The sequence below is a fragment of the Mustela nivalis genome (genome assembly GCF_964662115.1).
Source record: "Mustela nivalis genome assembly, chromosome: 2".
In the NCBI taxonomy this organism is placed as follows: Eukaryota; Metazoa; Chordata; class Mammalia; order Carnivora; family Mustelidae; genus Mustela; species Mustela nivalis.
In genome coordinates, this window is record NC_139021.1 from 1373624 (window position 1) to 1385664 (window position 12041).

The window sequence follows — 12041 nt, forward strand, 5'->3', positions numbered from 1 at the left end:
CTAGGACGCAGTGGGGACATGGGGGGACGCTGGCATCGCTCCTCCGGGGACTTTAAGGCAGAGCGGTGATCAGAGCGACCTCATCGGAGGGACACGTTGAGTCCCTTTGACACCAGGAGCCTCTGATGGATCCCGTGTGGGACGCCACCTGGGAGTCGGGAATGGGATTCCCCGTGATGGACCTTCTCTCTCTCTCTCCCCCCAGTTCCCAAGAACTCTCCCTCGGGGAGCCTTCTAGCCCCCCGGAAACCATGTGGATTGCGAAGTTGAGGAAAGGACTGAGCTCCTGTAGCCCCGCGTGGCCTCGGTGGGATGTGGCGGTTCGTCTCTTCCGCAGGAAGCAGGGCGCATGGGCGGGGATGCTCTAGGGCAGCCTGCGGGCTCTGCATCGGACCGACCTAAGGGGCCTCTTGCAGAACAGGTTGGGTCAGGACCCGGGCTGGTCAATTCCCTCCCAGCGTGGAGGATGGTAATGATCTAAACAGGCCTGGTCCCAACAGGATCCAGGTTGCTGGAGGAAGCAGGGGCCGTGGTCCCGAGGAGGCGGACGGGGTCTCACGGTCCCTCCTCCTGACGGCTGTGGGGGCGTGTCCCGCATTTCGCGGGCTTGCTGGCTGCAGTTAGAGCCAGCTGTGGGGCTGGACCCGGGGATGGGGACTTGAAGGAGGTTTCCCAAGCAGCTGCCGAAACTCCCTCTGTGTCCGGGGAGTTTCCTGTCTTCTCCAGCCCGACCTGGACCACAGGTGTCCACGCTGGGGGACAAACAAATAGGGTGTCTGTTCGTCTGTCTGAGCCGAGGAGCTTTAGAACCAAGAAACCGCGTTCTCTGCCTTCTGGGGGCACGTGGCCTCCTCTCCAGCCCTCCCCCTGCCGTGTCTGCATGGCCCCGGGGGCCTCCTGCTTAACTGGCTTCGGGGCCCTCCTTGCTGGTGCTCGGGCCTCCCCCCCCCCCCCCGCCGTGAGGAGCAGAGAGGAGGGTCAGCGCTTGACCCCGCCCACTCCGGATTCCCCCCAGGGTCCCAGGGAAAAACCACAGAGGGCAACAAACGGATTGGCTTTTAAAAGAGGGTCCAGGTGGAATGTAATTGGCACTGAAACTAATTTAAGTTTGTTGGATTAATTAAGATGAACATATCTTTAGAATTATCAGCATTAAAGATGAAACATTTATTCTACCAGGGTTTGCGGAAGGTCAAATAGGCTGTTGTCTCTTGCAATTTGTCAGCAAAAAATGACTAAAATGATGGTTCATTTTCTGTCTCAAAGCTTTCTCTGGGAAGCGCTGGGTCGGCTGAGCGTCCCCTCTGGCCCGGTCAGGGTCCCGGGATGGAGTCCCCGGCGCTCCCTGCCCAGCGGGGAGCCTGCTTCTCCCCCGACCCCCCGCTGCTTGTGCTGCCGCTCGCTCTCGCTCTCTCCCAAGTAGATAAATAAAATCTTAAAAAAAAAAAAAAAAGACTCTTATTTGGGTTCTTTTTCTTTCTGTTCCTCTAACCACGTCCGTGTCTTTCCCCACGTCTCTCCGCCCGGTGCGAGACGCTTTCTCCGCCGCCGCGCCCCGCCGAGGGTGCTTCCCGCTCGGGGGGTCCGCGCGTGCGGCCTGTCCTGACTCAGCGCCTCTGCCCCTCGCTGCTGCTCTCGCTGCGAACGCCCCAGGGACAGCGTGGAGCCCAGCTCGGCCATCTCTCCGCCCCCAGTCGGCAGGGAGACCTCTCGGAAGATGAGACCTTCCATCAACAACTTACAGGCTGAAGGGTCAGAGGGTTCGGGGTGGGGGGGGGTGACGTGGGAACCAAAAGCAGAAGAAAAATTAAATTTCCTTTCTCCCTACAGCCCACTGACAAGTCCTCGGAACAGGCAGAGCGACCTTCCTCTAGGGGCTCAGCGGCCTCGAGGCTGACACTTGGCAAAGGGCAACAAGCCATTCTGGCCCGACCCCCAGGATCCTGTAAGTCTATTTTAACATAAACATTTCTTTGGAGACTTCCTGTATCACTAAACCCCAAGATACATGGTGGCCATCATCGCCGCAAGCACACACGCACCGAGCTACTGTTGAGGAAAATCCGAGTTGACCGAGAAAACCCAAAGGGCCCACGGCGAGACAGGGGAGCACAGCTTTGTTAGTAGCAGCGGGCTCAGTGGCATCGCTCGCAGAGACTGAGCACCGGACAGGGTGAGGAGAGAGTTTTTATGGGAACAGGCAATGGGAGATGGTAGCAGCGGGGTGTTTTCAAGGACTCTCAAGGCCTGGACGGTTTCCCAGTTCCCCAAGGCTGAAAGGTCCTTTCCTGTGGCAGCATAATCTCTGTGGCGGTATCTCAGGAGAGTACTAAATCACCGGGGGGGGGGGGGGGGGGGACTGTTTCCCTTTCTTTTCTTATTCAAACAACGCAGGGGATCTGGTCTTTTTCTTCCCGCTCAGCAGGAGCAATGACTTGTTACTGTATCTTTGTCAAAGGGGACTTGGATTTGGTCTTTTCTTGGCCTTTGCAGGAGCAAAGGGGAGCCCGGGATGGAAAGGAGCTGGAGCCAGGAGGCTCTGTCTGCCTCAGTAAACCCGAAAGGTCTCAGGACTGAGTTTTCATGGAACACTAGTGCATGACCTTCTCATCACTAGAGCTGTCCCCTCAGGGTCCTGGAAACTTTGTTCCAGGAGGCCCGCACTCTCCCTAACCCCTCCCAACTTGGAAGTATATATAGGGGCCCCTCCCCAGGACCCCAGTGCAGCTCTACCTGCCCCCAGTCCTGTCCCTGGGGTTTAATAAAATCACCTTTTTGCACCAAAGATGCCTCAAGAATTCTTTCTTGGGCTGTGGGCCCTGAACTTCACCAATATTCCAAAACTATGTCTAGTACTCCAGAGAATGAGCCATTTTACAGCGGTTTAATACATTCTCACATCTTGTAAAAGCTCAAAAGATGATAGATCCGCATACAGGCAGGAATCATAAGTTTAATGGCAAGGAGTGTGGAGAGTAGAATTGGTCCATATGTTGAGGACAAGATGGTTTTCCTTTAGATGACTCAGTTACACAGCAGGTGTGTAATGTAAGCTTGGTGGGCTGTGGATCAGGCTTCGGGTTTATTTATTTACGTATTTGTTTATTTTTAAAGATTTCATTTGTTTACTTGACGGAGAGACAGAGAGGGAACACAAGCAGGGAGAGAGAGAGAGGGAGAAGCAAGCTTCCCACCAAGAAGGGAGCCTGATGTGGGGCTCGATCCCAGGACCCCGCGATCATGACCTGAGCCAAAGGCAGATGCTTAACGACCGAGCCCCCCCCAGGCATCCCTGATGAAGTTCTTGAACCCAGGTGAGGTTCGGTGGGGTGAGGTTCGAAGCCGACGGCTAAGAAAGAAAATTAAGATGCCTTTGGTGCAAAAGGTGGTTTATTAGAGCACGGGGACAGGGCTGGTGGGCAGGGGGAGATGCTGCCTGGGGGTGTGAGGAGGGGCTGGTTATATACACAGGAGTTGGGTAGGTGAGGACAAAGGCGTGTTCAGAAGGGCTCTTGGGGTACAGAAGACTGTCAGGATATTGGAGGCCTGGTTCCTATCAAGCCAAGGCCGTTTTTCCCCTTAATGAGGCACTAGCATGAAGACAGTTGGGGGTTTCCTGATGGAATGTCACATTCCTGCTATCAAGTGTCCTTGTTAGTGAGATTTGGGTTTAGAAGAAATTTAACTTTATTTACATTTCCTTCTGCCTCGGCCTCCTTCGGTTTTTATGGAGGGGAGCGCGACGTTAGGGCTTGAGGAACTGAGTTATGCGCCTCTGGAAATTGGGCTATTGATAAGGTAACTTCTTTGTAGATCTCTAGGACATTTGTAAACCCAGGGAGACTCCGTCCTGCAGGATTGTGATCTCTGCAAATTAACTGTTTGTTTCTCGCTGATGGCAGTCGGGGTGCCTGAGGAATGTCGCACACATTACCGAGGGGAGTGGGTGGAGAGGGGTGCAAGGTGCCAACTTTTGCTTTGTCCTCAGCCAGCCTCCTGCTCCCTCATCCTCCCCAGGCTTTGGGTTTAAACAAGTCTCCCTCCAGTCGTGCTGGTTTGGAAGGTGACCTGGAGTGACTTCCTTATGATGAAGTTCTAGAACCTAGGTGAGGTTTGGTGGGCTGAGGTCCGGAGCCGATGACCAAGAAAGAATTCTTGAGACATCTTTGGTGCAAAATGGTGGTTTATTAAAGCATGGGGACAGGACCCGTGGGCAGGAAGAGCTGCTGCCCCGGGGTTGTGAGGGATGGCAGGTTATGTACCCTGCTGTTGGGGGAAGGTGAGGGGAAGGGAGGTTTCAGTGGAGTTTTCATATGCTAAAGAGGGCCTACAAGGTGCCAGGATGTTCCAGGCCTGCCGGAGGCCTTGCCCTTGCTGCTGGATCAATGTTGTCTTTAGACCAGCCATTAACATTAAGATCTTTGGGAGACTTTTTGGTGGGGTCTCACAATCCTGCTATCAATCTTCTTTGTTAGTGAGATTTAGGACATTTGTAAGCCAAGGGAGACTCCTGTCTAGCAGGATTGTAAGCTCTGCAAGTTAACTATTTGCTTATTGTTCTTGGCAGTCAGGGCTGCCAGAGGGATGCTACACTTGTGGAGGGGAAAGGGTGAAGAGGGGGTGCAAGGCGCCAGCTTTTGCTTTGTCCTCAGCCAGCCTCCTGCTCCCTCATCACTTACATCTCGGCCTTAGTGAGCTTCTCCATTCAAATCCCCAGGCAGGGGCAGAGGCAGGACCCCGTGGCCCCTGTGCTCTGCTCCTGCCCACAGTCATGCCGGAGTCCAACGTTAGCCTTGGAGCTCCCCAACCCCAACACCGAAGCTGCTTTGCTCTGGCCTTTCTGCAGCCTGCATTCACTCACGGTAAGGCTGGCCTTTGGGAGGAAGATGGGGTTTCAGTGCATCAGGGTTTAGGCCGCTGGACCCAGGAATCGCCCCCGCACCCCGACCTCCAGCTGCCGCCCCACCCTCTCCCTCCTTCCCCACATTGGATTCTGCCTGCTGCTCGGTGCCTCTCATAAACACATGTTCTCCACCTTTTCTCTGGCTGTGACTGCCTGTGGCCATGACTGCAGTGTGGGGGACCCTCTCCCTGCAGGGGCCTCACTGGCGGGGGACCCCCATGGCCCCACCCAGAGGCCCAATGGGGAGAGGGGCTCCCCTGAGTCCATAGCTCTCTGCCCTCCAGGCCTAGAAGGGAACCTCCAGGCTTGGCCACGTGGGAAGTTCATCATCAGGCGGGACAGGGCAGGACCGGAAGCAGGGAGGGAGGTCGGCCGGCTTCTGGGCGGAAGGCAGCCCCCTCCAGAGGCAGGCACGGGTTTGGAGTGGGGAGAAGGAGCCTACGGGAGCAGGCACTCGGTGGGCACTCGGTGGGCACCGGCGTCCGGCTCTCCGGGACCCGACGATGGGATGGCGGCCCGTCGGGTCCCCGCAGGCACAGGCAAACCTGGCAGGATGGGCGGGGGCCCGGGAGCGGGGGAGCGGGACACTGCCCTGTGCCCACCTCCTCTCTGCCAGCCACGCTGTGTCTGTGGTGACCAGGGAAGCCGTCCCTGCCGGCAAGGCTCTGTGCTCCCAGCCCACGGCTCCTTTGCCTGGGCTGGGGCGCGGCGGGCACTCCCGGAGGTGGGAAGTCGGGGTCTACTTGATGCCCGCGGGCCAGGTCTGAGGACCCAGCGGGGCCCCAAAGGATGAGCTGAGAGTGTCCGTGGCTTCAGGCTGGAAATCTGAAGGGAGCTGGGAGGGAGTGTGTCACTCTCGGCCCACAAGAACGACTCGGAGACTCACGTAGCGGCGAACCTTTTTTATTAATCGCTTTTTTCTTCCTCTCCCTTTACCCCGGGCGCATGCGTTTTTATGCAGGCAGTGTTAACCAATCAGAATGCAGTGCTCATGCACCTCCCGCGTGAGTGGACCTAAATGAACAGCCAATCATCTTGAGTCCCTTACGGCTCTTAGAGTCGCCTCCGGAACTGGCTCCCGACAGGAGCGAGGGAAGGGCTTCCTGACCAGCACGAGGGAGAGCGGAGCAGACCGCGCCTGGGGCACCGGCGCCCTTGGGGTGAGCTTCCTACTGGAAAGGGGTCCGGGCTCCTGCTCCTTCAGGAAGCCAGGGTAGAGTCCATGGACAGCGAGGGTCACCATGGGAGTTGGGCCGAGACTCACCGGGGGTGAGGTGTTGGCGCCAGGGTCCATCCTGTTCTCTGAGGCCTTCCCAGGTGTTTGTGATGAGGGCGCAGGAGGCTGGCTGAGAGCCCTTCTGAACACCCCTTTGTGCTCACCTACCCAACTCCTGTGTATATAACCAACCACTCCTCACACCCCGGGGCAGCCGCATCTCTGCCTGCCCACGGGCCCTGTCCTCGTGCTTTAATAAATCACCTTTTGCACCAACAACGTCTTAAGAATTCTTTCTTTAGTCGTCGGCTCCGAACCTCCTCACCCCACCGAACTTGACTTAGGTTCTGGGACTTCATTTGGGGCCCTGGAGGAACTCAGAGGGATGAACCTGCAGCCCGTGGAGTGGAAAACCAGCTTCTCTGGGCCCATTCAGAGCCAGGGAACCGCCGAGCAGGCGTCGCTGGGACGCGCCCGCCCGAGGAAGAGCGGGACGGAGACTCTGGGAATCGCGGTCCCTGGGGCTTCCCAGCTCACAGCTGCCCGCGCACTCGGGCTGACCCCGGGGGCCCCAAGTGCTGTGCCTGTGCCAGTGGCCGCAGAATACTGTCCAGCAGCGCGGGACAGTGGTCAGTGTGGGGCTCAGGGTCGTGGCCCGTCTTTGGGGAATCTCTGAGCTCCAGCGTGGGCACGGACGCTCGGAAATGCGGGTTCTCATCGCCACGGCCACCAAAGTGGGGACACCCCGCCAACACACAGCCAGGTGACGGTGCAGGGATTGCATCCGCGGAGGGGACAGTCCCCAAATAAGGGACGCAGGAGGGATCTGCCCCGGTAGGGCGACAAGAGGAAGGAAACCCCGGCTGACCAGTGCCTTGGGGAAGGATCGGGAAGCACCTTGGGGCAGCCTGACTGAGACTGAGTGGGCAGTGACCGTGAGACGCACCTGAAGGGGTCAGGCTGACATTAAGAACAGAAGAAGGGGCGTCTGGTTGGGTCCCCAGAGCGGGCGACTCTTGATCTCCGAGTTGGAAGTTCAAGCCCCACGTTGGGTATAGAGGTCACTTAAAAAAGTAAAAAGTATTTAAAAAGGAAAAGGAATTCCAGGAACTAGACATCAGAATGTCCCCCAGATACACAGGGGCAGCTGTTGTAGCGGGCAAGGGTCCTCCGCGGGGCTCCGAGTCTCCGTGTAGAAGGCACTGGTGGTATTGTTCACTCAACATTGGTCAAGCGACGGCGCTGGCGTGGCTCTGAGTCGCGAGGTGCCCTGGGCGGTGCTGACGCGGCAGGACCCCGTGGCCCCCGCACTCTGCTCCTGCCCACACCACACACCTGCTGTCTCCCTGGTGGCATTCCTCTGTCACTGCCCTTCCCACACCTACACTCAGAGATGGTGATGCTTATCCCGTTTTCAGAAGCCCCCTGAGGCCGGGGGCTTGAAGCCACCCGCACTGCTGGCTGGGGGACCCCGGGACCCCGCACCGCCTCAGCTCTGGGGTCAAGTCCTTGCAGAGCTGGGCTCAGAGGCCGGTGGGCCCCCCGGGTTCCCTCTGCCTCTCCCTGGGTAGGGGGGAGGCTGGAGGGCGGGGAGGGTGCAGGCCCCAGAGGGAGCAGAGGCAGGGGTGGGGTGGGAGAGAAGGGGCTGAGCTGTGGGAGGAGGAGCCCAGAGCTCTAAGTTTCCATTTCCTGCCGCCTGGGGGAAGGCAGGTAGGGTGGGGAGGGGCGGGGCCGTGGGGGGAGGGGTGCTGGGGCCTCGTGCCCCAGACTCTAGGGGTGCCCTGGCACCTGGCCAGGCTGCGGGGAGGGGCCAGGCACAGGGTGGCCAGGAGCCCAGACTCCCTGATCTCAGCGCCTGGAGCCCGGGGACGCCCCGCCCCCATCTCAGTAGCAGAGTCAGCTCTTTGTTCTGGTCCGTTCCGCATCCCCCCAGGGAGGGGGTCTCTCTCTGGGGAGAAAACGGGCCTGTCAGGCTCCTGTTTCTCGCCTGCCTTCCCTGCTGCTGGGCCTGCTGGCCTGGGAGGTGGAGGGATCCTGCCCCAGCTCTGGCCTCCACCCGCTGTGCGTCTCCAGGGGTGCCCAGGACGCAGGCCACGCCAGGCAGGCCCTGCGCCTCCTCTCCCTGTCCCTGTCATCGTTTAATGAGCTGGAGAACAAGATAGTCTACTAAGGAGTGACACTGAGAATAACCCCTGAATTCTGACAGGAACTGTGAAGCGGAAGAAAGTACATGAGAACCTAGTGTTCTCTGGGCAGCAAAGGTACCAAGAAAACGTTGAAAGAAAACCATCGATCATTGGAAAAACACAACCCAGAGTTTCTTACCGCAGACTTGCACGGAAGAAAGTGTAGAAGTGTTCGTGAGCCCGAAGGAAAAGGAAGCCACTTGGAAGTGAAGGATCCAGGAATGAGGGAAAGCCTGGTGAACACGTGGTAATTCCTAACAAACACTGATTTTTTTTTTTTAGAAGTTTTTTTTTTTTTTTTAAAGATTTTATTTATTTATTTGACAGAGAGAAATCACAAGTAGATGGAGAGGCAGGCAGAGAGAGAGAGGGAAGCAGGCTCCCTGCCAAGCAGAGAGCCCGATGCGGGACTCGATCCCAGGACCCTGAGATCATGACCTGAGCCGAAGGCAGCGGCTTAACCCACTGAGCCACCCAGGCGCCCCCAAACACTGATTTTGTAGCATTAATTAATTGTGTCTTGTGGGAGACAATTTGATAGAGGGAGAATGGAAAGTTACAAGGCAGAGCCAAGGGCTGAGCTGAGCACAGCTGCATAGCGTGCGGGGGCAGGGGGTGGCGCAGGTGTCCTGGATGCCACCCCAGGGAGGCCTCTCCAGCCAGTGACTGTCCCCTCTCCAGAGCCGCACTACACACCTCCAAAGGGAGTCTCCACTTCTAAACTAGGAGTGGGAATGACAAAAAAACGATAGAATGACAAGGACAAGAGGCAACGAAAGAAAGAGAGAAGAAAGGAATATTGTTGTATGGGGTAGATCATAAAAGATCATAGTGATTGTTATTATGCCCCAGTAATGGGTCCGTGACTAAAGGAGCGAGAGTGATATAAAACAAAGGTCAAGGAAACCTTGATTCCGCGCCAAGCATCAAGAATCAGACCGAACGTTCGGGGACACACCTCTTACAAGAGAGGGCGACCCTTCTTTGTTTCACAGACTAGTTTTTTTTTTTTTTTTTTTTAAGATTTTATTTATTTATTTGAGAGAGAGACAGTGAGAGAGCGCATGAGTGAGGAGGAGGTCCGAGACAGAAGCAGACTCCCCGTGGAGCTGGGAGCCCGATGCAGGACTCGGTCTCAGACTCCAGGATCACGACCTGAGCTGAAAGCAGTCGTCCAACCAACTGAGCCACCAGGCGTCCCCACAGACTGGCTTCTAAGGGCAAAAGCCATGAGGTCGGGCCTGGCCATGCACAGGTGACCGTTGAGATTGTAACACACACAGGAAACTCCACAGTGATGCAGGTGACCAGTGGAGTTACAATTTACCCTGGTAGACATTTGACCCAGCCTATCACACCTTGACTGGGATTGGCACCAAAAGGGCTCCCAAAGGGCGGGGCCCATACTCCTTGGTAACCAGGGAGACAGTACGCATCCCCCACTGATCCGCTGTCTCCACCTGGCCTGACCCACCCTTGTATCTGGGCGTTGTAACCTGGAGCTGGTTTCTGGGACTTGTTTTTAAGTGAATCCCCTGGGGGTAGGGGAGCAGGGACATTTTAAGGGTTAAACAACAAGGTTTTTTTTTTTTTTTTGCCTCAATGAAAGCCTCCTGCTAAAATATAAAAATATAAAATAGCTCTTTACAGTAATATGATAGATTAAAACCCTAGTATATCCCTGTAATTTATTAAACGTAAATGGATTTAATGCTCCAATTAAGGATCAATATTTGCATAGTTTTAAAATATTCAATACATGTTGTTCCTAGAGATCCACCTGAGCTGTAAGGCCTGTAAAGGTTGAAGCAAAACCGTGGAACGTGGCGAGCCATTGTGAGGACCTGCTCCCTCTTTCCCCAGGGGATTTACTTGGAGACACGTCCTGGAAACCAGCTTCAGGTAACAAAGCCCAGATACAAGGGTGGGTCAGGCCAGGTGGAGACAGTGGATCAGTGGGGGATGCGTACTGTCTCCCTGGTTACCAAGGAGTATGGGCCCCGCCCTTTGGGAGCCCTTTTGGCACCAATCCCAGCCAAGGTGTGATAGGCTGGGTCAAATGTCTACCAGGGTAAATTGTAACTCCACTGGTCACCTGCATCACTGCGGACTTTCCTGTGTGTGTTACAATCTCATCGGTCACCTGTGTGTGGCCAGGCCCGACCGCATGGCCTTTGCCCTTAAAAGCTAGTCTCTGAAACAGAGGGGTCGCCCTCTCTTGGGAGAGGTGCGGCCCCAAACGTTCGGTTAGATTCTTGATGCTTGGTGCGAAATAAAGCTTTGCTTGACCTTCGCTTTGTATCAGGCTCGCTCCTTTAATCACGGACCCATTATTGGGGCACAACATATGGGGGCTCTGTCCGGGATTAAATGACTAGAACTGAGCCAGCATCAGAATTTCTGGGAAAAGCCTCGAGGTAAGATCTCACAGATTGTACTCTGTGGGATCCGCCGATCTCCAGGTGGTCTGTGAGATCTGTTGGTCGGTCTGGGTGGAGCTCCGAGTATAGCCCACTCCGGTGAAGCCAGACGCGGCCATGCTCCCCAGGGCTGGAGAGGATGCGGGGACGCCCCTTCCCTCCACTGGTAGATCGCCGGGGGGTTCCGAGAGAGTCCGGGGGTTCGAGTCCCCCTAGGCGGTCACTTAGGGGGTCAGGGGGTTCGAGTCCCCCAGGTGGTCACCAGGGGTTCGAGTCCCCCTAGACGACGGAAGATCAAAAAGTCCCCACCGGTGGCAGGTTCTGGCTAAGATCTGCAGGGCCTGAGGTTGTCTTTGTCTTGTCCTTTTTTTGTCTGCTGTGCTGTTTGTTGTTTGAAGGAATGGGGCAGATAGAGTAAGGGAACTCTGACTTTGAACTGGCTATAACTGGAGCCAACTGGGGTTAGTCTAACTTGAGACAGAGACTTTAAGGAATATTCCCAAGCAGCTGCGGAACCAACTTTCTTTTGGGGACATTCCTCACCCTCTCTGGCCCGACGGGAGACTGCCTAGCCCCTCCCCCTTGCTGGCGGGAAGGCGTGATGTGTGCTCCTCTCTTGGAGCTGATGAGCCCTAGAACTCGGAACCCTTTCTCTGCCTTCTGATGGCACTTTGTTCTGTTCTTCACTGTCGGGAAACAAGAAGAGCGCCCCTGGACCTAACACCCCCACTCCCGATCTCCCCACCCGGGTCTCAGGGAAACATTCGAAGTGGAGTGGGCCCAGGTGGAACGTAAATCAGCATTGGATCGAAGTTCAGCTTGTTGGGTTCATTAGGATGAACATGTCTTTTGAGTTAACAGTAGTAAATGTGAAACTTCAGAGTTTTTACTTAAGGTAAAAAGAAATCTGTGTGAAAATCTGTGTTGAAATCTGTTATCAAAGAGATGACTAAGCTGATGGTTGTCTCAGAGTTTCAATGGGTAATTGTTAAAGTAACTTTCAAAGTCTTTGCTAACCTGAAACTTCAACCAAATGGGATAAAATGCTAGAGCGCTGGTTGCTGGAACTAGGTTTGTGCTTTTGAAATCTGTTGGTAAACCTGTTGTGTTCTTAACTAATTGATAAATTTGCCATCTGAAGAATTCTGTTGTAAACAGTTCACAATTGGTTTATATTTAAATTCAGTAGAGGTTAAGGTATTTCTAAGAGTACAAAGTTCTGCTAAGTGTAATTAAGACTGATGGAAATAAAGGAAACAACTCCGTAGAAAAGTAGGAAATAGGTAAAAAGGAGAGAAATACCCGATGCCTGATCT

At 55.3% G+C, this 12041-nt stretch overlaps 1 long non-coding RNA gene across 1 annotated transcript; it reads left to right on the top strand.

Moving 5' to 3' along the window:
* The first annotated feature begins 1487 nt into the window (after positions 1-1487).
* LOC309859656 lies at positions 1488-2782 on the top strand. The gene is made up of 3 exons (XR_014308782.1): positions 1488-1752; positions 1831-1945; positions 2494-2782. It is a non-coding gene; the product is annotated as an uncharacterized lncRNA (long non-coding RNA).
* Positions 2783-12041: the final 9259 nt, after the last annotated feature.